At 40.9% G+C, this 5,384-nt stretch overlaps 1 non-coding gene across 1 annotated transcript; it reads left to right on the top strand.

The window, feature by feature from the left end:
- The first annotated feature begins 4,479 nt into the window (after positions 1-4,479).
- LOC114808632 lies at positions 4,480-4,617 on the top strand. The gene has a single exon (XR_003756476.1). It is a non-coding gene; the product is annotated as a small nucleolar RNA SNORA7 (small nucleolar RNA).
- Positions 4,618-5,384: the final 767 nt, after the last annotated feature.

Here is a 5,384-nt window from a genome sequence, read left to right as displayed (position 1 = left end):
TTAGATCACAACAGACGAGTGGCGGGGCTGGGATTAGAACCCGTGACCTCTGATTCCCAAGCCCGTGCTCTTTCCACTAAGCCACGGTGCTTCTCTACTAATGTAAACCTGCTTAATCAATCAATCATTGGGATTTGTCGAGTGCTTACTGTATGCAGAGCACTGTACTAAGCATTTGGGAGAATACAAAAAAGAGTTGGTAGGCACGATCCTTGCCCCCTTCCACCACCAACTATCAGACCTATACCATCCCACACTTGTGCAGCTGAAAATTGGTGGTGGAAATCCCAAAAGCAGACCTTCCTCTACCATATACAAGTTTATCCTCTTTGCACTGTTATGCACTTCCATCTGCACAGTACTACTAAACCACCTTCTGACTCCCTAACCCCACAGTACATCAACTCTTCCAGAACTTCAACTCCCTCCTGAATTCTCCTGGGCTTTGCCAATTCCACTGCTAGCTGCTAATGATCTCATTAACTTTCTGCTCCCCATGCCCACACTCTCCTTCCCAGCTGTCTCCCCAAAGGAGGTGTCCTGCCTGCTATTAAAATCTAACTCGGCTATCTACGCCTCAGATCTCATACGATCTGACTTCTTAAAATTACTTGCTCTCACTATCCTCCTCTCTTTCATCTATCTTCAAGTCTCATTCTCATTTTGCTCCTTCCCCTCTGCTTTCCAACACTCTCACGCCTCCCATCCCCACCCCACCCAATAAGCTGCTAACCTTTGGAACCCAGTGCATCTTCCATTTATTGCTCCAGATCCCAGCTCCCAATCTTGTCCAAACTCCTTAAATCAGACATATACTACCTCCTGCCTTCAACTCTTCTCCACAATTATACAGTCCCTTTCCAAGTTAATTTCATCTCAGTCATTTCAATCAGTGGCATTTCCTGAGCACTTACTGTCTGCCTAGCTCTGTACTAACAATATAGTTAGTAGACTCAATCCTTTCCCATAAAAAGCTTACAATCCAGAAGAAGAGACAGACATTAAAATAAATTACAGCTAAAGGAAATGGATATGTACAAAAGTGCTGTGAGGCACTGGATAGGGTGAATGCTTAAGAAATGTGGATCCAAGTGCATAGGCAAATAGGGGAAATGAGGGCTTAATCAGGGAAGAGCTTTTGGAGAAGGTGTGAGTTTATTAGGGCTTTGAAGGTGAGGAAAGATGATCTGTGGGATATGAAAGTACTCAATCCGCTCACTGCCTCCTACCTTACCGCTCTGATTTCCTACTCCATTCCAGACTACACGCTTCATTCCTCCATACCAGTTTACTCACTGTACTTCCTTCCCCTTCTATATACAACAGACCACCGCTCTCCCCACTTCAAAGCCTTATTCAAATCACATAACCTTCAAGAGGCCTTCCCCAATCAAACCCTCTTTGCTCTGATTCTCTCTTCCTTCTGTATCATCTAGGCCCTTGGATCTGTACCCTTTAAGCATTTGATTTTCATCCTGCCCTCGGTCCCACCGCATCAGTGTACATATCCAAAATTTATATATCTCCCTTCTAGACTGTAAGATCCTCACGGGCAGGGATCGTGCCTACTAACTCTGTTGTACTGTACTTTCCCAAACACTTAGTACAGTGCTCTACACAAAGTAAGTGCTCAATAAATACCATTGACATTGATGAAAGGGGAAAGAGTTCCAGGCCCAAGGGAGGATGTGAGTAAGGGATGGGTGTTGAGACAAACAAGATGGGGGTACAGTGTGTAGGTTGGTGTTAGGAGCGAAGTGCAAGTTGAGTTGTAGTTCACAAGATATCCAATGACCTCCTTCTGGCTAAGTCTAATGGGCTCTCAGCAACACTGTCATCCTCCCTGTCCTAGAAATAATAGTTGACTTCTCTCTGCCATATGCCTTCCCCATTCAGCCATTCTCTAAATCCTTCCAATTCTTCTATTATATTTTATAGATTTACCCTTTCCTCAATTATTGCTCCAATTGAAGCCCTTGCAGTAATGCAGAGGGGAATGACAACAACAACAACAATTCTTCTACTGCTCTCTCTTCCTCAAGCCTCTGCTCTTGGGTTTATCCTAGAGACAGCTGATCAGAACATCTTCTACAACCACCATTCCCAATCCATCACTTTCCTCTACTCATTTCTCTTTGCATCAAATCTTGACAATTGGAGTCCAAATTTTCCAATAGCTGTCTCCTATTTGCTCTCCTTGAAACATCCCAACTTGTACCATTTGTTCTTCCCAAGGTAATCTGCTGTCTTTACTTTGCTCAAAACTCTCATGTCTCTAGCCAATTTCTAAAAACTTTCCCTGCCCACAGAATTCCCTTCACGAATTTGCCAAACATATCACTCCCCATCTTTCAAGCCGCTGCTCTGCCTCCCACAAAACACCTCCTCCATGAGGCATTTCTCAATTAGAAGCCTCATTTCTCAATGAGAAGCAGCTTGGCTTAGTGAAAAGAGCACGGACTTGGGAGTCAGAGGACCTGGGTTCTTATCCTGGCTCTGCCACTTGTCTGCTGTATGACCTTGGGCAAGCCACTTCACTTCTCTGTGCCTCATCTGTAAAATGGGAATTAAGACTGAGCCCCACATGGGACAACCTGGTAACCTTGTATCTATCCCAGTGCTTAGAACAGTGCTTGGCATATAGTAAGTGCTTAACAAATACCATTATTATTATTATTATTAATAATTACTATTTTCCTGGTGATATCATAACATCATCCTCCTTAACTCATTTGCATTTCTGTTTTTCTGTTTAATTGATGTTTTTTATATTTGTATTTATGCCTACAAATACACTTTTTACCTAGCATATAATGGCACTTGGGGTCAACTGCCTTCCCCATTAGACTTTAAGCTTCTTGAGGTAGTTCCTGTCTGACTTACACCTGTATATCTCGAAATCCATAGTATAGTGTTTCTCCCAATAAATGCTGTGGAACTGAAATAGAGTTTTATGCCAGACATAAATTCCCAAGTAAAAATTACACCACTACAAATTTAGAGCAGGCTATAAATTAAACCAGAAGTATATGGGTGCTGAGAAGATATACTCACATCCTGTACTGGAAATAATATTTCCACCATGGATTCTTATAAGTAAAATTTGAAAAGAAAGAATTTTTTAAATTTATTGTTGGCAAAGGAAACCATGTAACAATTTAGGGGTGACAAACATGGTTAATGCTTGGCTTAATTGAAAAATTGTATACCATGACACAGCAAGGGTGTCTACATGCTGAAGGCTATCTAGAGATATTTGAATTATTCCGGTCAAATTGTGAGGGTGAAATACTCTTCTTCCCTAGGTACACCTCTGGGGTTCTGTCAGAACCATTGGAAGGTTCTAATAAGTCGATGTACATATTCAAAGCATAATTTGAAAAGCATTCTTTTCCAAGATGACCATTTGGTTTATGTTCTGTTCCTCAAAATGTCCCTAAAGCATTGTAATACCATCAGAAGAATTAGAAGGAACAAATGAGCCTGTTGAAGACAAATTGATTTGGGGAACATGATTAAAGGAGAATGAGAGGAGACCAGAACATTGATTAAAATATTTGAAGCAAGCATCTGAGTGAAAGTAAATGCAAATTGAGATGGAAGGAAATTTCATTTTTAGGGAAAAAAACTGTCATCAGATGGTGTAGAAATAGATCAAAACAAAAACACAGGGAATTGAAAATAGAACTATTCAAAAGACACAATAAGGTCACAGAAGACAGTGGGCATGTTTGTATTGGAAAACCTATTCCACATCTGGCACAGGAAACAAGATATTTAAGTTCTTTTAAAATAAGAAAGAAAGCATATCCAAAACATGCATTGGAAGAAGAATCTGCAGTATTTAACTGTTGATTGAATGTGAGTGTTGAAAGACACTGCAGAGTTAAGCATGACAAGGAATAGATTAATCAATAACACTTACGAAGCTCTTACTCTGTGCTGAGCACTGTACTAAGTGCTTGGGAGACTACAGTGGAATAAGTTAACATGATCCCTGCCCTCAAGGACTTAACTATCTAGCAAGATTGCAGGATTCTTGGGGCAAGAAGGATTGAGAGCTTACCATGTGCAGAGCACTGTACTAAGCACTTGTATTGAGAACAGAATATAACAGTGTTGAACACTAAGTGCTTGTGAGAGAATAATACAACAGGTGAGACACATAAATAATTGACAAGAAGAAAAAAACTCAGAGTGATTAGCGTGGCTCAATGGAAAGAGCACAGGCTTGGGAGTCAGAGGTCATGAGTTCGAATCCCAACTCTGCCACTTGTCAGCTGTGTGACTGTAGGCAAGTCACTTCACTTCTCTGTGCCTCAGTTACCTCATCTGTAAAATGGGGATTAACTGTGAGCCTCACATGGGACAACCTGATTACCCTGTATCTACCCCAGTGCTTAGAACAGTGCTCGGCACATAGTAAACGCTTAACAAATACCAACATTATTATTATTTAGCCTTGGTTACTATTTCCTACTCCTCTCAGGGTCGCACCTGGAGGGTTTCCAGTACTCTGCCAGTCTCAACTATGGGAGGGAGAGTCAGGCAGAGGCCTACCCATTCCATTCCTAGCTTGGTCAAGGGCTAGCGAGTGGAAGGCAATCTGCTACAAGTCAAAACTCACCTGTGCTGGGCACTAGCGGCATGGGAGAGAGTCGAGGGCGGAGACTCAAGTTTACTGTGTCAAAGGAGGCAATGGTAAACCACTTCTAAATTTTTACCAGGAAAACTCTATGGATACACTACCAGAAAGTTCACAGATGGAGATGGGGTGCTCTGCGAGAGATGTGTCTGTGGCATCACTATGGGTTGGAGATGACTCATAAGACAAGACTATTTCCTCCCGAACATTTGAATTATTTACAGTAATCAGTAGTAACGTAAAATGCATAGTTTATCTTCTATCTAGGACTTGCTCTGTTTCTTCAGTTTGGAACTTATGAAGCAACATCATTTGGGGTTTTTTTAGGATTTAAGAATACAATTGTCAGGTCATATACGAATGTCAGGCTATATTTCACTTTTCTATTTGTCCATTTATAAGGGAGAGAGAGAAAAGGAGTCATGCATTTGAGATAGAACCTAACAGAAGAAGTGGAAGGTGTATTCAAGATTGCATTTTAAGAGAGCAGACCAATTTGAATTATTTTATGAATATTTTGGAATTTATGATGATTTTCTTATAATTGAGTAGGTTCAATAGGTGCAAAGTAATTTTTAACAACGATTCATATTGAATCTTATTTATTGAGCGCTTATTTATTGAGTTGCCAGAGAAACAACTATGCCTCATTTTTGCCCTGCCTTCCCCATCCCAGTGCCTGACACATTCTAAGCACTTAAATGCCATTAAAACAAAAAGCAAACAACAAAAAAAACCA

The sequence above is a fragment of the Ornithorhynchus anatinus genome, chromosome X5 (genome assembly GCF_004115215.2).
Source record: "Ornithorhynchus anatinus isolate Pmale09 chromosome X5, mOrnAna1.pri.v4, whole genome shotgun sequence".
NCBI classification, from domain to species: Eukaryota; Metazoa; Chordata; class Mammalia; order Monotremata; family Ornithorhynchidae; genus Ornithorhynchus; species Ornithorhynchus anatinus.
Note: the sequence above shows the minus strand (reverse complement) of the source record. Positions and strands in the feature narration are given on the sequence as shown.